This window comes from Zalophus californianus, chromosome 6 (genome assembly GCF_009762305.2).
Source record: "Zalophus californianus isolate mZalCal1 chromosome 6, mZalCal1.pri.v2, whole genome shotgun sequence".
Taxonomy (NCBI): domain Eukaryota; kingdom Metazoa; phylum Chordata; class Mammalia; order Carnivora; family Otariidae; genus Zalophus; species Zalophus californianus.
The window spans coordinates 38459205-38482374 of NC_045600.1; the positions used below are offsets into that span (position 1 = coordinate 38459205).

Genomic DNA, 23170 nt, shown 5'->3' on the forward strand with positions numbered 1-23170 from the left:
TTCCCGTAAAGGGGACATCAGCCTGGCCTTCTAGCTCCTGTTCCCCTGGGTGGGACCTCAGGGCCATCAACTGGCTAGAACTACTAGCGGGTAGAACAGATCTCTCATTATTTGCCTTTTGTTCTGGCATCCTCACAAACAGAAGGAGGGAATGGCCACAGCACAGTGACAACATCACCCAAAAGCATCAGTCCCAAAACTGTCTCTGGAATGGGTAGAAATTCACCTGGACATAATGCAAGGTTCCGTTTCCACCTTCACATTTTTAAAAATCGTGGCTCCTAGTCTGAAGAATCAAAACTGGGCACTATCAAAAGTCAGTCAATTATGTCTCCCAGATAATTATACTAGAACTTTCCCAAGGTATACAGAGACTTATGATTAATAAAATAAAGATTACTTCTTTAATAATGCTTTGCAATTAATCACTTCAATGCAAAGAAAATTTAAGAAATAATGCAAGGATAATCTGCTAATAAATTTTAAAACCTGGAATATGCCCAATATTGTGCTCCTGGGAAAACTGCCACCTGTTCACAGTCGGTTTTTCTTTTAAGATAATGCTGAATAGTATCAGGTCACCTGGGTGGCTCAGTCGGGTAGGTGTCTGAGTGGATTTTGGCTCAGGTCATGATCTCAGGGTTATGAGAAATAACAAAATGCATTCAATAAACATTTTCATAATTTTAATGCTTTGTCAAACTCCTTACCCCACTTTTTAAATATTAACAAAATTTAGTCCTCATTTTGAAGAATTCATTTTATGTGGACTTTTCTCAGTAGCAATGACACTCAGATAACCAAGAAATTCTATACTATTCAGCATTATCTTTTGGCGGGGGAAGGAGCAGAGGGAGAGGGAGAGAAAATCCTAAGCAGGCTCCACACCCAGCACGGAGCCAGATGCAAGGCTCAATCTCATAACCCTGAGCACAACGATGGGCCATATTATTAGAAAACCTATTATATTTTATTCTATTAACAAGTAAAAGAAAGTAACTATGATCATTTCGATATACGTTTAAAAGTCACTTGATAAAGTTTAACTTGAAATCCAATAAAGAACTTTTTGAAAAGAGTAAAAGATTGTCTCCTCAACAAGACTAAAACATTATGCTCACAGGTCAAAAGATAAATGGTAAATTAAAAAAAAATAATAAATCCCATGAAAGTTAAGAACAAGTAAGACCAATTATCACCTCTATTGCTTACTATTATTCTGAAAGTACTTGCCAAAGCTGCTAAGAGATGAAAACAAAATAAAGGATAAAGCTATGGGAGGGGCAGGGGGAAAGAGGCAAAGATACCATGATTTGGATATGTTCAATACATGACTAGAAAACTCAGGAGAAGTTAGCCTAATCTACTAAAAACAGAGTTCAGTAAGATGGACAATGGTAAATCATTAAAAGTCAACAGGTCTTTAATACATCAAAAGAACCGTTTAGAATATATAATAAATGTATATCCCCATTCATAAAGCTATAAAACCCAAACTAGGAATAATTTATCAGAAGAAGTGCAAGACTTATATGAAGGAAACTATAAACCCCAACTGAAGAATATGAAAAGATATATAAAAATGAACTTCTTAAATAGAAAGACTTATTAATACTACTAAGTTGTCAATTCTTTCTAAACTAAATTCAACAAAATCCCAATAAACATCCCCAAAGGAGGTCTTTAAACTAAACCTGACAACTTTTTCAAAGTTAATTTGGCACCATAAATATTTAAAAACTGTCCAAAAATTCTAATGAGGGAAGGAAGACTTGTTCTACATGATAAAACATAAAGTTATAGTGACCAAAACAGCATGCTACCACCTCAAGAAGAATCCAAACCTAGGAATCAATTTTGCTTAGAGAGAACAAGGCTCAAATCAGTGGTAAATGAGAGATTAATTATTATATTAATATTTATTAATATAAATAGTGTTTAGACAACTAGTTAGCCTTTTAGAAAATATCTTTACCTCACTCCTTACACCAAAATAATCTCAGGTAAATGTTAAGGGGAAGTTATGAAAAAATAGGGAAAAAATATATACTCCTAGGATGGGATAAGGGTAACAATAGTCTAATGCCATAAAAGACTCAGATGTGCAATTTAAGAAATTTAAAGTTCTATTTGGCAAAAGACACAAAACAGAAAGTTAAACAAAACAAACTGGGAGAAAAAGGACTTGCAACACATGACAAAAGGGTTACTATTTATATATGTAGAAATTAATAATAAAAAGGGATGAACAATCTAGTAAAAATGGGACAGAGGAGGCAAATTGGCAATTCATAAAACTATAAATGCAGACAGACAATAAACACACCAGATGTCCAATCCTATCCTAGATGGACACATAAGAAGCAGGAGATAAATGACATTTTACTTCAATTGGCAAATATTTATAAGGACTGCTAATATGCCTATGCTTACAAGGGAATGGGGAAATAGGCACCTCCACTCTCCGCTGTTAGGAGTGTAACTGGGCTGCAGTCCTGGTTCTGCCACCTTCTGGCTGTGTTTACCCTGCTAAACCTCAGTGTTCCCATCCATAAAGTGGGTAGTGCTTTCCTCAAAGGGTTTTTCCAAGGACTGAAGGAGGTAATGCAATGAAAGTGTTCAGCACAGAGTGAGGCCCGGGGTAGCATTCAACACATGTAGCTATTTCAAGAATATTTTTTTTGGAGACCATCTGACAATATCTGTCAAAGTTGTAAACCTACATTTCCTTTCATTCAGTAATTCAGTTTCTACGATTGTTTTTGTCTATAAAAATGCTAGGAAGAATATATGCTATATAGATATCAATTACTACTTTCTATTTAACAGTAAAAATTAGGGTTTACATAAGAAATCTCAAAGAATGAAATGCAGAAATAGAGAAAATGAATTTGGTTAAGACACTGATGCTTTCAGAGGCTCTGGCAGTTAAAATTGTACCTGCTTCAGTTTTTATTTTGGGGTGTTTGTGTGTGTAAAACCTTTGGCAAGCAGCCTAATTATTTTCATTCTCAGGGTTCCCATCTGTCTCAAGAAGATAACTAAATCCCTGTCTGCGGCCCTATGGGGACAATGTCATAATCAATATTCCTGAGTTTCTTAAAATTCTGGATAAGGATCACACATGAACAGAAGTCACTCTATTATGCAGCTCTCCTGCAATATTTCCAGAAGTCACTTAGGAATGACAAAAAGACCAGATTTTAATACTTCTTTGCTTGGGCAGATGATAAAATTTGACCTAATGATCACACTGTATCTAGCGTATATTATCACCAGCCTGAGACCTAGCTCAGTACTGGCCAATGCAAAACGTGCATTGAATTACTAAACACTTATCACATCTAGATGCAAATTAAATTCTCCCCAGGGGTTTAACTATCAAGAATTTACTTTTTTTTTTGTCCCTTAAGACTATGAAGAGTGGTTAAAAGGTCAGCTCACTTGTATTTATAATATTTCTTTGAATTGAATTCCACCCCCCCATCCCCCAACAGCTATTGCCTTAGTATAACAGGACCTCTGAATTTTTCAGGTGATCCCTTCTAACCTGAAGGACTTAGGAAGAAACAGCTTACAGACGTCCACCACATGTTGGTCATCCCTTAATGCCTTCGCTCCTGCCTTCCACCCCTCCTGGAATGCCCTGTCCTCTTTTTTTCCCCCCAACTAGTTAACTTAGATTTATCCCATCTGCCTCAGAGCCTAAGTGGTGTCCCCCAAATCCTGAATTAAATCCCCTTCTTCCCAAAGCAATCTGGGACTGCCCCTCAATTTTTTCCTTTATCCCACAGCACTGGGAAAGAGTTCACCTCCATATCCCAGATGTCTCAGAAGCACCTCCCATGTGGTCATTTTAATGAAGCTTCACTCCTCCCTCTTCTGTATTCTTTTGCCCAGGTGCCTCTTTGTTTAAAAAGCACAAAAACATACTCATACACACCTGGGAGTTCGAAAGATGTTTGGTTAAGAAAACAGGGGTTGGGGGGATGCCCACGGCTTCAAAGGCCTTTCACTGTCACCTCTTGATGGATGCATTGGACAGGAAGAAGGAGCTCTCAGATGGCACTCTGCCCAGGTACTCGACCCCCACTTTACCATTACAGGGGCCTTCCTCACTGTTTGCACTGCCCCCTGTTGCCTTAGGACTAAGTTAAAAGAACTAAAAAAAAAAAAAAAAAAAAAAAAAGACTATTTAATCCTTTTGTGCCTTAAACCAACCCAGGCTTGGAGAAATTTTCCAGATCACATAGGGTTTTTTTGAACACGTTAGGCAACCCTAATGTGCTTTGCAGCCAAAACTTGCATCACAACTTCTGTTTTGCTCCTGAGGTACTCATGCCTCTAAGTAAATAGGAAGCTGGCTCAGTGCCCAGGAGGGAAATTCACATTCCAGGCTCAAGAGGTGGGCAGGCCTGGAGCCCTGATCCATCTCACCGAGAGTCAGTTTTGATAAACCATCCCATCCATGGGATGGAGAATAATTAGGTCAAATACAACAAAGATTAACTATTTTGAAATAAAATTCTATGTCATAAATCTGATTGTCATCCCACACACTCTTTAGAACTTTAGAAGGCACAAGTTAACTAAGAGTGACCCAACCACTCCAGGGTTAGTTTTCAGGGCAAAAAGCCTTGCTGGACAGAGACGTGTTGCCAACCTGAGACTTTGTGGGGGAGGGGCGTCTCTCTGAAATCTCTGTAAAGCTGCCTTAACTTTATCTCAGAAACAGTAAATGCTTCATCCTCTTCAGCCATTTTGCTCTATCTACCTAAAGCTAAAGTTTTCTATTCCAGCTGCAGAAATCTGTTATTTGGAAGTACTTCTGAAAACCGAGATCACATCTCCTAATTTTCAAACAATTGTAAGCAAATTAAATCAGAGCCTGAAAGTCTATGGCATGGCACCTTTAAATTTTCAGAATTAAATAAATATTTCCAGAATATAAAATGCATAAAAGGAATAACTTTGGTTCAGCGTAAAAATACGATTCAGTTGTATTTGTATCAGTTGAATTTGCTTAACAAGCAAGGGCACCGTGGTTTGCAAAGGTCCATGGCTTGTCTTTTAGGGGCCCAGCAGAGGAAGTTGTGCGGCCTTCCCACACAACAGGCTGGAGCGTGTGGTGGTGAGTGTGCAGAAACTGGAGCCTGGGCAGGAATCCTGCTTCCTCCCCTCCAAGCTAGGTGACCTTGGGCAAACTGTTGAATCTCCTACCCCTCAGTTTCCTCATTTGTAGAACAGGAAGCACAAGAGAACCTTCCTCAAAGGGCACTTTGATGACTCCCTGAGTTAATAAGTGTAACATAATTAGAAAAGTACCTGGCAGGTAGCAACTAAGTGTTACATAATTGTTAAAACCCTTACTTCACACTACCTTAGAGACCAAAGAACAGAAAGCATTTAAATTCAATCACCTAATTGCCTGAAATCAATACTTAAGAAACCATTACCTTAAACATTGTGTCCAAAGTTGATCTAGCTAGCTAGAGCCAGAACTACCACTAGAAATCCTCTGCTCTTGGTTTTATCCCCAGGGCTTTATGGGTAACATCACACTGTACTGTGTCCTTTATTAACGTTAGGTCTCCTGGAATCCCTGGAAAGTAATACATTTTCTGGTGAGGAAACAGAAGCTAACAGGAAGGTTAAGTGAGGTCAAGCAGCTACTGATAGAAGTGGGGTCGCCAGACTCTGTTTACTATTGTTCAACTATTGAGCAATGCTATCCAACCTCCTTTTTTCCTTCTTCCTGAGATATTTGTTTTATCGTTTGTGCATGTGGGAAGGGGTAACTGGGAGAAAAACAAACAGGAAGACCTTAGAGTTAACTGAGTTACTAGTCAAGAAAAAACCAGAAAGTATAATTTCTCTCTTCAAAATATATTCCTGAAAGGTAACAGGATAAGGTCATGAGAGAATCTTGCTTAATATCATCAAACACACTGAATAAGCAACCATCTGATCACAAAACTGCGTGCATAAAGAATGATGCATAAGAATTTAACATTAGATGATTCTTGTCTGAGACAATAATGATATAAACAGAGAGAAATTAGGACATGGGCTAGGCAAATACATAACTTAAATGAGTCTTTACAGTGAGTACACACCCCCAGTGGGTGAGAGCATTTAGTGGGTGCTGAGTGAAGAGAGAATCACAGGAGTTGTGTATCTAGTCCTCTGATTTATTAAGAATGACTTTATAAATGGACTGAGCTTAGCAGTTGTTTAGAAAAGAGGAGCAAGAATTTGATACACAGGATGGGGAGAAGGTTCCAGGACTTTAGGCCAGCACCAGTGATAAAGGCTACAAAAACAGGTGTTCATATTTTAAAACAGCATGCAAAATCCCCCAAATAACATTGAGCAGTACAGAATCTTCTGTTTTTGAAAACTGCATACCACATGACTCATAGTTATTTCCAAATTCAGATACAGTGATTAGAGTCAACACATCAGGAGACCTGACTCTACAGGCACCATGCACAGGTGTTTCTCAGGGCTTTGGCTCCCTCCAAGGAAGCTCAGCCTGCATAAACACCTTCCATCGTGCATCATGCAGACGGCTATCATTGGTGAAAAGAGGAGAGAAAAATCATTTGTTACTAGACTGACTCTCTTGAATAGCCCTCAAAGCAACATGAAAGCGAGCCCATCCTCACCCATCACTCCAGCCTCCTCTGTCAGCAGAAAGGTAATCAGAACAGAGCCCCTGGATGTGACCAAAGCTCCGCCAAGAGCAATGGGTCCCTTCACTGGCCTTTCTCCACTGTTCTGAGGAGAGAGCGCTGCCTCCCATCATCCCCTCACCGGCTTCACCTCTGTTAGGCAGAAATACTGCCAAAGTACAAACTCTCCCCTTCCCAGGACTTGGAGAAAAGTACCTCAGCTCCAATGGCATCTGGCTCCTCTTATTCTACAATTTCTCCTTCTTGTCCCCTTCACCAGCTCTCCTCTCCTACCCGACCTTCAAACTTGTGTGTGTTCCAAAGCTCTTTGTACGCTATTCTGGTCTTTCTGGATGCTCATTCATCTTCTCAGAGATCTCGTATGTTCTCTTGATTTCTAACAATTGCCTATGTACTGAGGGTACTCCCAAATCAACAGCTCTAGTTCTGGCTTCTAACTACATATAAAAAGATGCTAACCATTTCTAAGTAGCTTCTTAGCATCTCTCCAAGGTATCCCCAAATTACCTAAAATTGACATTTGTAGGCTGAGCCCTCTTCCCTGCCTCTTCAACCCACCCTTTCTCTTAGATAATAGTATCGTTATCCTTGGAGTCATCCAGAAAAAAACTAAAGCTGTCTTCAGATCCTTCTCCACCCACAACCAATCAACTGTCAAGCTCTACTAAACCTATTATGATCTGACTAGATCTGTCCCTCCCATGCTCACTGGGGATAGTTCATGCCACCCTCTTCCTCTCATCTAGACTATGTACTAGTTTCCCACCTAGACTCTCTGCATAAGGCTGCTCCCCTCTGCAATCCATCCAGTTATGCATGAGAAATACAAGTGAGATCATGTCACACCCTGTAGGGAGACGGCTCCCCTGCTATAGTCTATGTAAATTTCCTGAACGGAAGTTAGAGTAGTTGCCCTCGTTAGACCACCGTAAGGTAAAGGGGGTGGGTTTTCCCCAAAGGGTAGTGTTCCCACTGTCCAACATCTGAGAGAAGGTCAAATCTTCAGGCAGCAAAATAACTTTCAGGGGGGCCTTAGTTAGATGGGACGCAGAGTCCTTCCCCTTGGTCTTTACTGTCTGGGGTCTGGACTTGAGGGCCCAGGAAATGGTGGGTCCACAAAGTTCTGCAGAGGCAGACTGAGGTAGGCTAGGAGTAAGCCCAGTCGTGGAGGCACAGAGAAGATGTGTTCAACATCCCTTGTGAGGGAAAGCATCTAGTGCATATTAATATAAACCATTAAGCCTGGTTTACATGGTCCAGGCAGGCCTGAGCTCTGCTTTAGAGAGTACATTAAAGCAGGTAAGTCACACTCTGCAGCTACCATGGTAGATAGACGGTTCTAGTGAAAAGTGAGAATCCCCAGAAAAAGGTGAATCGTGGCACATAAGACCCGGGGAGACAAAATCTAGCCACATTTCCCCGGTGGCAGGTCTCCCGGTTGCCAACCTTGGAGGACTAGGATTGCTTTCATCAAGAAGCCAGCAGATCCCACACTCCTCTACTAAGTCTGTTCAGTAGATACCAAGGCCAACATCCCCAACCCAACATCCAGGAACCCATCCCATCTCCTCCTCCCTCTCATCCTTCCACATGACTGGGCTCCTTCCACGATCTCAAGGAACTGATAGAACATCCTCAAGGGGCAGAAAAACTGGGACAGTTAACCTCCAGCTGCCATTTGTCATTGGTTGATGGATGCCTCAGGGGTAGGGAGCATTAATTCTCTAGAATTTCCAGCCTTTCCTTGTGCCCCGAGGGGAAATATGGAGAGGACATCCACAGCGTCTGCCACAGAATGAATTTATACTTACTCTGGTCCTGCTTTCTTATTTATAGTATGCTACCATAAATACCTCCTAACAAGTGCTTCAAACTCTTTGTGGAATTAAGTATAAATAGAAAGTTCCTATAATAACAATTTTCAACTATTACTGTGCCTACTCCTTTCTGCACACATAATTTAATGACAGAAATTCCCTCTTGCTCCCTATTATCAAATGCAAGAATCCTGTAATTCCTTTCTGCAAAAATAGTACAAATTTCTACCCTGTTGCTGTGATGCTACAAATATTTCATTCCCCCCATCCACACTGATTTCATCCATAAATAGACTTCCAGCTGCCAATTCTTCATTCTTCAATTTTTTTAAATGAAAGTTAAACACTGCTGAGCAGTTCATCGGCACCAGGTTTCAGGATGATGAGGAAACGTGTTTCTGTTTCATCAAATTTGGGTTGGATTATACAGAGGTAGGTCCCCATTATGCCTCTCACTGTCCTCCTGACTATCTGGAAAATACCAGATTTGGCATTACCTTCAACTCTAAGCTTAAGTTAGAGTAAGAATCTTGGTTGTATGTGCTTTAAAATGTAAGCATTTTCCAATTATCTGGCAATTTTTCTTTTATCCTTCATTACTAAATTTAACTGGGAAGTAAATGTCTCACCCATGGTATTTCCTGTTCCTGAGAACCTTTTGAGCTTAACATAAGAAGACAATGAAGCCATAATGTGCAAAGAGCAATATGTGAAATGTCTCTTTTTTGCTCTTTTGCTGTGGTTGTTTGTAAAGATAATATATGATTTTAGAAAATGCAAATGATACAGAAAACTATAAAGAAGTTTTTTCAAAAATCATCTTAAATCTCACTATACCAAAAAAAAAAAATCACTGTAAATATTCTGGTGAACATGCCAAATATATACACCACGTAGACATACAGTAAGTGCCAACTACTTTTCACCCGAAACATCTTCCCATTATCTTATTTTTTAAAAGACTTCAGCTGTTTAGAGTGGATTTAGGTTTACAGTAAAATTGAGGAGGAGGGGCAGAGGTTTCCCATATGCTCCTGGAGGCCACATAAGCATAGCCTTCCCCATTATCAACATCACTACCAGAAAGGTACCTTTCTTAACAAGTATAAATGAGACATCACATAATCACCCAAAGTCCATAGTTTACTTGAGGCTTCACTCTTGATGTTGTACATTCTATGAGTGTAAAAAGATATATAAGGACATATATCCATCATTATAATATTATACAGAGTATTTTCACTGTCCTAAGAATCTTCTGTGCTCTGTCTATTCATCTCCCCATCCCCTTCGGCCACCACCTCTGGCAACGCTGATCTTTTTATTGTCTTTTATTTATGGTTTTCCATTTCCAGAATGTCACATAGTCAGAATCATACAGTATAGAGCCATCTCAGATTGGTTTCTTTCACTTAATGGCATTCATTTAAGGTTCTGCCCTATCTTTTCATGGTGTGATAGCTCATTTCTTGTTAGCACTGAATAATATTCCACTGTCTGGATGTACCACAGTTTATTTATCCCTTCACCTACTGAAGGACACCTTGGTTGCTTCCAAGTTTTGGCAATTATAAATAAAACTGCTACAAACATCCAGGGCACCTGGGTGGCTCAGTCGGTTAAACGTCTCCCTTCAACTCAAGTCATGATCTCAGAGTCCTGTGATCAAGTCCCACATCAGGTTCCCCGCTCAGCAGGGAGTCTGCTTCTCCCTCTGTCCCTCCCCCTGCTCATGTTTTCTCTCTTTCTCACTCTCACTCTAATAAATAAAATCTTTAAAAGAAAAAAAAGCTGCTACAAACATCCATGTGCAGGTTGTGGCATGAACATAAGCTGTCCGTAATTTTAAAAAGTTACTATTTGTTTTTAGAGCAATTAATAATAAAGTTACCATTAGCCATCGTATCTTATAAAAATGAATATATATCACGACTAACTTAAAAGTAACTTAATAGCATTAGCATATCATCCCTGCGAAAGCAAGTTCTCCCTGGTTGAAACCTCTGTGATTTTCTCATTCACTTGAAGTTTAGGGACTGCTTTCTCTGCCCCTGCCCCCACCCCTGCCTCTAAGCTCAGGTTGGTGTTCCTTCCTCAAAAAAAAAAAAAAAAAAAAAAAATTCTTATATAAACAACCTGTCCATCCAAAATCTTTTCCAGATAAACATGTGTTTCCTGCTGAGAACTAAAAAGAACCCTGCCCCATAGCTTGGCTTATTCCATTTCCCTTTCAATTTTTTTCCCCTCTTTTCCATATGTAGATTTCTGAGGTCTCTTCTAAGCTCTCAACTTCTGATTTTATGATTTTAGAAAAACCTTACAGGATATTAGCCATGAGGAATATGATGCCTAATCATTTCCTTCTCCAACTACATGGCTGGAACAAAAGAAATGCTGCCTCCCTCATGCTGCTGACTCAACACGAGTTTTAAAACCACGGCACCACTGCTCATTATAAGCGGGCTAATTCCACCTTGTGCTGAAGGTAAAATACCTTTATCACATAGCCAAATTTCCTACAAGACTAACACCAAGGCTCTGAACCTCAACCAGCATTTTATGACAGTCAAAAAAAAAAAAAAAAAAGGCAAGGAGACAGCTGCTTTAATCAAATGTCACTTACATCATAGGGTCACTTCCTGTCAGAAGCTAGCAATTTAGAAGTGTCTATCTTGGCTACTAGGTTGGCTTTTCTGTTTGTTTACTTTTTGACAATTACATTATGCCTTAAATTGGACAGGAACAAAATAAAATTAAAAAGAGATGAAGAAATTAAATTTGTTTTTTTTTAAACAGTGTAAACAAAGACTTGGTATTGACAGGGATTGAGACCTCTGATGAAAGTACACTTTTGGATTAGCAATGAATCCCATCCTTTATGATCGAGTGTTGTTATCCCTGTGCTACCAGAAAGAGAACATTCCACTAGTCAAGGACAAATGAATTCTCTTTTCTTAAAATCCATTCAAAGGGTTCTTTCTTGACTACCATGAATAACCCTGCCTATATTGCGAGTAAGAGTTCATACTTTCCCAGGAAAGGCAGAGATGTATGTAAGAATACTTCAAATGGCAGGCTAAGGTATGACAAATGCCTCCAACTCCTGGAGTATTTAGTATCAGCTCAATGCACCACACCAACAAAAGTCTGCATATTATAGTTGGAATTCAGAGGCTTATCATAATCTAGTAAACGTACAGTTTAAACACACAACAGCTCAACAAACTACTAGGGCTCCCACAAAAAATTGAAGAACAGGGCTCTCAACACTCTGCTGTCATTAATTCACAAATCACTTTTGGGACAAGGAGGCATTCTGCTCCACTTTGGACATTGACTAGCAGGCCATCTTTTGCAATGATGTTAGTTGTCAGTGTCCATATAGGCTCTAAGGACACTCAAACTCTTTCTTCCTTCTCCAGCATATGCTTCTTCAACCAACAGGTCTCAAACCTTTATTAAGTGCTGGACATTGAAATGGTAATTGTGGTACAATGGTGAACAAGGTATGGTAACATCTTCAACTGTAAGTCTAATGGTGGAGAAAGATTGTAAACAGCTGTTAACTATGCATAGTAGAAATTTCCATGGGAGTGTGGATGGGCAGGAGTCTTACCTAGATGTGGGCAAATCAGAGATGGCCTCTCTTAAGAAGTACAGTAAAGCTGTAACTTTCAGAATAAGGGAAGAAGAGGTGAATCAGGAAAAATGGGTAAGAATGTTGCAAGAAGCGGAAGCCATATGTACCAGTGTCCAGAGTTAAAAGAATATAAGGTTCAGGGAACTCCTAATATTCACCTCCTGACCTGGTCACTCTAACACCTAGTAGCTGCCTCAATATCATCAAATACTTACCAAATGTCTACTACTTACCAGAGCCAAGAACACCACAGAGTAGGGGTAAGAGTACTCCAAGAAGGTTCTTGAATCGCTATGCTAGGGTCCAGGAAGAAACTACTGGGACTCCCATTTGTTTGTTTCTCATACTCTTCAGTTCAAATCTGTGACACTTTTATAGTGTTTATAATATACACAGTACTACATATATGTAACATTTATAAGAAAACATACATATATTTGGGATGTATGCTCAACTATTGTTCACTAACCTCTGCAGGATCAAAAGAAGTTTGGAGGCCACTGATATAGATGGATTTACATTCTGGTTGGAGAAACAAGCTACACGGAGATGAAAGGCACCAAGGCTAAGTGCCATTGGAGCAAAGGGCAGGGAAAGATACCTGAGGGCTGGGGTGGTCAGGGAAGGTTCCATGGCAGAGACGGCATTTAATTCAGGCCATGATGGGGAGTAGATCTCAGACCAAGTTGACAGGTTAGGAGAGGACATTCTATCTGAAAAGAATGACATAAGCCCAGGTATACGGGTGCTGGGAAGCAATGAGAAAACCCCCTTCTCTAACACAATTGGTTCCTTCCTGAGTAGAGGACAGATGATGGGGACTGGAGTGGGCACAAATGTAGGCAGGACAGTGGACATCTCCAGTATCAGGCTAAGAAATTGTACTTTATCTTGCCCTGGTACAGTCATGTATTCCTTCTGTGCCCAGTGGCAGGCCTTCTGTAGAAATGGAAAAAGCTCAGCTAAATGCCCAGTGAAGTTGTTTCTAATTCTTAAGAGTCTATGTTACCACTGAAAATAGTTTTCAAGAACGAGGGCAAAAGAAAGATATTTCAGAAAGCTGAGATAGCTCACCACCAAATACCTTCACTAAATAACTTTCAAAGCATTTTTTTTTTTTTAAGATTTTATTTGAGAGAGAGCATGAGCAGCGGGGAGAGGCAGAGGGACAGAGAGAAGCAGACTCCCCACTGAGCAGGGAGCTCCAAATGGGGCTTGATCCCAGAACCCTGAGATCACAACCTGAGCCAAAGGCAGACACTTAACTGACTGAACCACCCAGGCGCCCCTTAAAGCATTTACTTTGAAGGAGAGGAAAATGATCCTCTAAGGAATGTCTGAGCAACAGAAGAAAATGGTGAGTAAAAAAAATATAAACATTTAGGTAAATATAAACAAACAACTATGGAATAAGTAATAACATCTAGTGAATGGAGCTTCAAAAGAAAACTAAAAGGACATCTAAAATATCAACCAATTATACATAAACCAGGAGGAAGGTGAGTAGAGAGAAAGCATTCTAAGATCCTTATTTGCTCATTAGGATCTTAGACCATTTTTTAAAGTGGTTGTACATTCCCTCCAATAATATGAAAAGTTCTTGTGTTCCACAGTCTCATGAACAGTTAGTGTGGTCAGTCTTTTCCAATTTTAGCCATTCTAGTAGTATCTTACTATGTTTTCATATGCTCATTGGCCATTAATATTTCTTCTTTTGAAAGAAATAGCTGTTCAAATCCTTTGCCCATTTTTTAAAAGTTGTCTTCCATTTGTCCTATAACTTTCTGATATAGCTGTTCATTTTTGGAAAGAAGTTAACAACTGTTTTTTTCTATTAAGAAAAGAAACATACTCCTCTACTCTTTTTTTTTAAAGATTTTATTTATTTATTTGAGAGAGAGCATGAGAGAGAGAGAGAGAGAGAGAGAGCACGAGAGGGGGGAGGGTCAGAGGGAGAAGCAGACTCCCTGCCGAGCAGGGAGCCCGATGCAGGACTCGATCCCGGGACTCCAGGATCATGACCTGAGCCGAAGGCAGTCGCCCAACTGAATGAGCCACCCAGGCGCCCCGTTATACTCCTCTACTCTTAATTCCATTGGATTCACTGAGAACTCTCACCAAGATTGTGTCCAAACTGAAGAGGACAAAGAAGATTTCAGAAAGGTTATGGTTCATTTTTTACCTTTTATACATATGTATTGGTGGAGAAGGGGGGAGCAGCTGCCAGGAAATACCCAGACTTATGTTTTAAAAATTCCATGCATATAGTATTAGTCTGGCCAACAGCACAGAAAATCATATTTTTGCCAAGTTTTTGTATACCATCTTTAGCTGAGTAAGATAATCCAGTTAAATTTCAATATTTTAAAAATTTTAATAAAATAATCCAAATTACGATTCTACTTCATCTCCATTTACAATTCCTAGCACATACCACAGATACATTTTTTTTTCTGGCCTCTCTAGAATGGGTCTGGTTAACATCACTGTCAATTTCTTTATTGACAAATACATTTGGTTTTAGCAACTGCCACTGCAATCAGTCAACTATGGCAAAGTCCCAGGACACATATTCCAGGATTCCCCGAGGCTCTGAGAGCGTCAGCAATGGGTGTGACTGCTCACGTTCTTCCTTTGGTAGTAGCATCCTTAGCTGTTGTATGGACTGATTAAAAAAAAAAAAAATCCTGAAATCCACCTTTGATCACAAGATTAAAAACAATGGATGAGAGTATGCCCTCTACCTGTAAAGCATTTATCAACCTTCAGCATTTGCCCTTGAGAAACATAGTGTTGACTCAGTTCTACAGGTTTCTATTTGAGCTGTTGCCCAAAGCTTACAACTTAGTTCCTTAATGTGACACAGTAACTGATGAGAGAGGCCTAAAGAGGCTCTATGCTCTTTCTGGCCTCCAAGTTTACTTTTTCTCAGTTTCCTGTTTGTATCGGATGAGAAGATAGGAGCCGGTTTCACACAGGAATGAAGCTTTTCATGTTTCCCTCTGTTCTCCACATCGACTGGAAACTCAGTGTAAAACTGTAGGACTTCTCTATAACAAGAGACAATTCCCTCTTGCTTTAATTTTGCTTCCTTTAAGAACTATTTTTAACCTTTGACCTTGAACATGCAACAGGAGATAAATGTAAATGGCATTCAGAATTCTTTAACCCATCTGTGCAGAAAAGGGAAAACTACTTTTACTGAAATTTTCATCCGCCTCCTCTCCGAATAAGGGGGATTTTAAAGAGATATCTGGGGAATAGGCTTGCTAGAAAAACAATTTTTTTTTAAACTTTTTAGGCAATGATTGAATCTCAGATTCAATCAAACCAGTGGGGAACGTTTTCTGTAATCTGTAGACACAGAAATTTTCACTTTCCCAAAATAAGAGCTCCCGCTAACACAAGTGAAGCATTTTGGGTGTCGACGAGCCGGGTTAATGCTCGATTCATAGAAATAAAGTGGATCAATTCTCAAACGACCTATTTTGGCAAGGGCCAACAACAAATAGTTGTGGCCTCAAATCAGAGAATAAACAGGCTCAGCAAATCTCAGCATCTGGGGTAGACTGGTAACAAGGTGGAGATTTGGAGAGGAGAGCTTTGTCTCTGCTTCTGTGAGTGCCCACATTTCCGCATTACAAACTGTCCCTAATCCACTTTGGTAAACTGCATTCCTAAAGCAATAACTCATAAGAGATGAAAGAGTCGAATTTCCTCAAACAAAACTTTCCACATTTTCTGGCAGTTGTATGAGAAAATTCCTCTGTGAACACAAGAATGGGTACTTTAGCTTCTTACTATAAGTGTAGGTAAAAGACTGAACAGAAAAGCTATTTTTACAAGCTCCAGCTTTCTACTTAAAACACTATATAAATAATACTAATAGAAGACTTTCTTCTTCCAGTATTTGTGGCTAACTCTAAACAAAAACAAGTCTTTACGGGAGGCCTCTTGGACTTCCTTGGGGGCAAAATTACCATCTAAGACGATAAAGGAATTTCCCTGGATCAAAGGGTTATTAGGAAGAGACACCTTTGATGAAAACATTCTTAGCAAGGCTGTTTGCCCAGGCTTGTGAAAGAGCTACGAACCTGGCTTCAGCGATGACAGGGTCAGTACGAACTGAACATTTTATTCTAGATCATGTGTCTGGTGGCTTGAGCCCTGTGTTTTTTTATTAATAAACAAGGAAATCACAGTTCTTATTTTTTTTTTCATGTTTTCATTGAAGGCACTGGCAAATGCATTGCACAACAGGGAATGTGACAGCTTGGCGGTGTGTGCGGGGCACGCGCACTCGGAACAGGCAGAGACATGAAAACATTCCTCCCTGTGAAGATGCCAAACGAAACTGTCCCAGGATGCATCTTGGTCTGCTTTCCCCTGACCTGGAACTCAAGTGTGTAATCAGCGCTTTTCACACAGAGGAGAGCGTGGTCATTACCCTAGACTCAGAAATCCACGGCTCTGGTGAAGTGGTGGATGGAGTTGGGGATAAGAACAACAGACTTGAAGAGCTGAAGCTGCCTGAGACCAAGAAGTGCCACATAGCCACACACCCCAGTCTTATTATAACGCTGCCTTTTGCCGAAGGCCCTCTCGAGCCCAGACTGACATCCCCTTCCACGGTTCCCACCAACGCCCCCCTTGACACAATCCTACCCGCTCAAGGCCCTTCCTTCTGCCAGACTCTGCCCTGGTCACTCCCCTCACCAGGAATGGCTTCTCATCTTCCTCACCCGAAGCTGCCTGCAGATTCCTCCTGCACACAGTTCTCTCTCTCTCTCTTTTCCTTCTCCATTACTGCTGCACCATTCTGATGCTCCTCCGTGAGCAGCACTCCACGGAGACTTCACAAGCTTGCATAGTTCTTCCATTGTCTGGGTATTGTTGCCTACTATCTCGAGTAGAATAAATTTCATAGTGCAAGTTTTTTTTTTTATTAACATATAATGTATTATTTGTTTCAGGGGTCTTAGCACAAGATTTTATAGTTTTATATCCTCCCGGGATCTGTCATGATGAGCATCTAACACCTATGAGTGATATCCTTGCAGGTTATACGACTATGCCACTGAAAATTATAAAATACAAGTTAAAGATCCCTTGTTCCCATTTCTGGGTGTCTAGAATGCTATGGTTCAATGGGATCATCTGCTTCTCAAAGGCCATCTCATCGTGGCAGCTGGGTTGTAGTGATCTTTTTTTTTTTTTGGTAGTGATCTTTAAAAGGGCCTGGCCATGGAATCATTTGTGAACATCCATTTAGGCTCCAATGCAATTTATATACATACATTTGGGCAACTTCATTCACTTATTAAACATTTATAGCAGACTCTATTCCAAACGAAATCAGAGTATCTAGGGTGGGGCCCAAAACCTGCACTTTATTATTTTTTTTAAAGATTTTATTTATTTGACAGAAAGAGAGCTAGCGAGAACAGGAACACAAGCAAGGGGAGTGGGAGAGGGAGAAGCAGGCTTCCCGCTGAGCAGGGAGCCTGATGTGGGGCTCGATCCCAGGACCCTGAGATCCTGTCCTGAACTGAAGGCAGACGCTTAACGACTGAGCCATCCAGGTGCCAAGAATCTGCACTTTAAACTCTAAGAACCAGTGGTTCAGCAGGAAGGGCACATAAATAAATAGTTAAAATACAAAAGCAATAGTTGCCTTATCTCTAGTCTGCATGTCTAGGGTGCTATAAGACCAGAGGAGGGAGCCCGGATGGTGCCTAGGAATTGGGAGCACACCCAGAGGAGGTGATGCCTAGACTGAATCTACAGCCCGAGCAGCAGTGTGCCAGGGTACCTGAGAAGCAGAAGAAACACCCAAGGGAAGTCTTTTTGAATCATTCACAGTCTGCCACCTCCCAGTTAAAAACCATTCAATGGCTGCCCTCAGGCTTCAGGGCACACTGGTACATCTGCAGCTGGTCCAGGCCCCACCAAAACCTTCGCACTCATCCATCCCCGCCTGGCCCTCGTGTCCATGTCTGCCCTAATCTCCGCCTTCCTCGCCTCTCCTTACTCTCTCAGCCTACTCCCCAACCAAAAGAACTTCAGGACTTGCTTTATTGACCCTTATTCAAGTCAGGGTTTAACTGTCCTCTAATAGTATCCCCAGCACCAACACCAAAGGTTTTATCACAGAGACTCACATTTACCTGTTTAGACTGTGAACTAGGGGTGCGTGCATGAGGGGTCGAGGGAGGTGTATCCCCAGTGCCCAGTATATAAGAAGTAATAAATTAAGTGAATGGGTCAAATCATGCTCACATGAAAAAGTTAACTGGAGTATAAAAGAGCTTGCCAGAGTCAGGTACCTACAAGTAGTTTACTACTGCTAAGCCATAGTGAGTATGAATGATTAGTAGGAGATGAGATTTCAAAGGAAGATTCGTGCCAAACGTGTATGGGAAGAAGGATCATGACCTTCACAGATCATAGGAAGGCACTGAAAGGTTTCATATGGGGAGCAATGTTATGAGATTCCCGAAGTTCTCTCAAGATAAGGCCAAGAGAAACCCAGGCCACGGGGCTGCTTTGTCATGATTAAATGGAGAATACATGTAGGAATGATGTATACACTATAAAGTTATGTGTAAAGGTGAGACTGTCTCCCACACATCCTAGCTATGAAACCTATCAATCTTACAGTGTTTCGTTTTCGGATCCCTAAAACTGGTTGCATATTTTGATTATAAAAGGTGACAAAAGGGCAGAGATAGGAAATGCAGCCACTTATCAGGGCACGGTGGGGGAACACAGCATCCTGGGAAGCCATTCCCTTTTCAGAATACACCAGTTACGTCCCTGGGTCACTCATAAAACTACCTCCTAAATACAGTCTACTAGAACCTGGTCTATCAGTGCTAACACTTTGTTGAGCCTATTTGCAGCTCGATGCTTCATGTACTTATCTGATGGCAATAATCTACACTAGAGACTGAAGTCAATCAAATTCACATTTTATGCAAAAATAGAAACCTTTTTTCCAAATATTCTTACAGCAAGCTTCCCCATCACAGGCCAGAGGGTGTTGCCAGAGAAGTCTCTGGTCGCTTACCCCAGTTCAAACCCAAGTTCAAAGCCAAGTTGTCCCCCCGAGCTCCCATCCTCCAGCCCATGGAGGCGGTGACAGGGAGAGGAGTGGGACAGAGGGGTGTTGCAATGGGCTCGTATCAGTGTCTTCCAGGAATCCTAAGCACACTTCTGTGGGACTCCTGAGGCATTTCTGGTACTGGGTTTCTCAGAAGGGTTGGAGATCCGCAGATGGACATATAGATAAAATGAGTTCTGTTCACTCCTTTGTTCCCAAGGCTAACTGAAGCAATCATGTGATCTTTGGGGAAAATGAAACATTCTTCTAAGTGCCAAGAGACCACCGAAAGCAGCCAAACAGATCGCTAGGCCAAGGGGTGGGTCCTCAAGTAAGGCACAAGCTCTCCACCAATTTAACGCCAGACTCCAGCTCTGACATGGGGTTAGAGTGAGTTTACTGGACAGACAGATGAAAGCTGAGCCCTCTAGGCAGCCTGTTCCCTCCCTCCCTCCCTGAGCCACGCATCTTCCCACAGGTGAGAGTGACTCACTAAGCGGCATTGTTCTTTATACTAACTGACACCCACATACCTGGGGTACAGAGTCTGCCTGTGGGACAGGCTTCATCAGCCCAGGTTCATGAGGAAAAGGGAAGAGTGGCACGTGCCAAGCTCCTAGAAACCCTCCCACCCCCACCCCCCAACCGATACTGAGAATGGAAGGGGAGAGGAGACCACATGGGGCTTCCCGAAGGAGAGGCAAGGTAACTCACACACGTATATACAGAAGCACATGTTACTCCCTAAGTATGAAGGGCAGACATGTAAAAATTCGTCCAATGACTTTGAAACAACTATGGTCCAAACTGCGATTCAGCTGGAGTCTGGCTGGAAGAGCCTGCAGGCACTAGCCCAGGTTTCCAGCCCTCCATGAGCACAGCCAGTCGTGGTGAGTCTCACGGAAGCTAGGGTTCACACAGCAGAGGTGAGCTCCATCACTGGGCTGAGGGCCACAGGCCTTCAGCTGGTGTCTCTGGCAAAACAGGACAAACTGCAGTAGCCACATCCCAGGAGTTAGATGGACAGCACCCAAACATCTCTCTTCCCTTATTCTAACATCCAAGTAGACCAACAAAGTAGACCTACATACATGTACAAAACTCTTCAGTGTACATTTGGGTTCAAAATACCTGTGGATTTATCTAATTTTAGGGTGTTTTGTTTGTTTGTTTTGCTTTATTTATAACCAGTTCCCTGTGTTGCAGGCTTTAAAAATGACGACCTACCCCTCTGGGATGGCACACTTGTGTAGGTCAGAACTGTACACCAGCTCCTCAAACGGTAAAGGCCAGGGACCCTGCACAGGGTTCTAATGGAGTTTAATCTCACTTCCAAAACATCAGTTCCTATTTTTTTTAAAAATCAGTTTCATATATTGTACTGCATTGGTGTTTAACCAGGTGTGATTTTGCCCCTAGGGACATGTGGCAATGTGTGGAGACATTTTTGGTTGTCACAACTGGAGTGGGTTGGTTTGCCAGTGACACCCAGAATGTAGAGACCAGGAATGCTGCTAAACATCCTACAGTGCACAGCCCGGCCCCCATGACAAAAGGTATCCAACCCAAAAGGTCAATCCTGCCGGTTAGGAAACCCTGCAGTATTTGGATTCTGCAGATTTTATTTGGGGGAAAAAAGGGTATTTTGTTGCTCAAAAATAAGTTTGAAAACTTCTGCTCTAGGACACCTGCCTGGACCCAAACTATTCAACAACATGATAAAGACTCTTTTGTATTGAGCTTCAAAGTCCTAAGATAGTACAGATTTTCACATCAGACATTTGCTTTTAAATTCCCGTAACAAGTCTAGCTGCTATAAAGAGCTAAGGCCCTTTTTTTCGACTTAACCCTGAGTGGGAATCAAGGAGCTCTAGCCACCTAGTAGGACCTAATGCAAGCCTCCTACTGCACCAGTGTAGAATCTAAATAACTTCAACCAGAATGGGGAAGATCAGATGGAGACCGAGGGTTTGTCCTGATGGGAAGCCGCGGGTGTTGGCTCCATAGTGATCAGCTCTCCATCAGTCAGGCAGAGAGCCAGAAGTTAAATATATTGCTCCTTTTAGGAAGGAAAGTGAACAATGGCCTCTTCATTTGAAACCACAATGGGAATTTAGGAAGGGGCAGAGCATAATTCCCAGGATGGAAAATGGATTGGGCTCCAGAGTTACAGTCATTGCTCCCGTGGGGCAGACTTCAAGAGATGCTCAGCCATTGCTGGTGAACTCACTAATTACTAATTCCTATGCAAAACCCAGGGACTAAGTGGCACCTTTTGATACCAAGCAAAGGAAGAATCCTGATTCTCGGGTCAAGGGAAAAAATACAGCTGTCTATCCTATCATGAAGGCTTCCTGATACTCTGAGGGTCTCTGGGGTGTCTCTCAGCAAATGAAAGTGACAGCCCACGCGTAGGCTAATCCTTCCAGATATAAAGACAGAACCCACATGAGACGTCACGCATGGCTAAGCCTTGCTTCATCGTCCATCCCACTCTCTCCCCTAAGACCATCAGGAGGTGGCCTTCTTCCAGGAGGCCCCCCGAGGCCCCCTGCGCACTCATCACTACATGCCATGCCGAACTGTTTTTGCATGACTACCTTCCTCTCTAGGCTGTGAGCTTTTTCAAAGTAGCCTGTGTCCTACTGCCTGGCATATCAGGGACTTAATATTTACTGAACACATGAATGAACTTGACCTGTCAAACATGTAACAGGCTTCAAAGTATGCGCTCCCCAAACTCTGCTGGGCAGGCCAGACCCTCCTGTACGTATGCTGTACGTGCAGCTTGCAGTGTGTGAACGTAAGTGCAGAACTCACTTCAGTAAACACAGCCGAGGAACAGGATAGACCTGTGCAGATGTTAGATCTTTCTCCAGGAACCATTCCATATGTAAAACAATTGGAGGGTGGAGAAATTCAATAAACAGCTGCCCTTTGAGGTGGCAAAAGACACACTCTCCCTTTTCAAGTGTAATCAGAGGGTTGGATGACCTTGCCTCAACCCTTTCAGCAGAGAAACAACCCTGGTGTGGCTTCCTCATCAGTCCTTAGAAGCATCCACTAAAAAAAAGGCCTCACACACAATAAACTACAAACACAAACACACTTTCAACCTAGATGCTTTCATTTAGCTATCAAGTCTTAGAAGATAAAGTTTCAGGGGCGCCTGGGTGGCTCACTTGGTTGAGCATCCCACTCTTCATTTCGGCTCAGGTCATGATCTCAGGGTCATGAAATCAAGCCCCATGTCGGGCTCCACACTCAAGTGGGGAGTCTGCTTGAGATTCTCTCTCCCTTCCCCCACCACTCGCACTCTCTAAAGTACATAAATAAATCTTTAAAAGAAAAGAAAAGAAAATGATTCAATCACAGTATAGACCTCTCCCCCCACTTTTTTTTTAAGAAAATTGGCTCCTGGGACCATTCCCAAGTTGTGGGTCCAGAACTGCTGGGCCAAACACTTGATAAGGGAAGATGACTCCATAGGTACCATCTGAGAGTATAAAATATGTCTAACATATACACAATTAGTGTTTAGATACTTCTGTGAATTTTTTAATGCAATTAAAGATTTCACTGAATTCATCAAATTTTGCCATTAAGTATATTAGCAGTCCCGAGAGACATGGTGTCAAAATGGCTACACTTACAAAAGACTCTGGGAGATGTAGTCAAGGCCTTGATAATCAACCTAGGGTTAGAAACCACTAAGCCAGCCCATTTAAAGAGGTTCCTCTACTGTGCTGTACCAACAGCCCTAGAAATAAGGCTCTTTTTGTTCAACTGAGATCAGGAAAGATTGCCAAAAGGAGGACACTAATGGGGATTCTATTGGGTAAAACTGTCTGGGGTGCAGACAACAGAGGGCAAGCTCTTTCAAAGAAGTCTACTCCGAAAAAACAAAAAACAAACA

The 23170-nt window shown here is 41.6% G+C and overlaps 1 protein-coding gene across 3 annotated transcripts in view; it reads right to left on the minus strand.

The window, feature by feature from the left end:
- PRKCH (protein kinase C eta) overlaps positions 1-23170 on the minus strand; it is a 222938-nt gene that overhangs the window by 106234 nt on the left and 93534 nt on the right. The gene's annotated exons all lie outside the window — the stretch shown is intronic.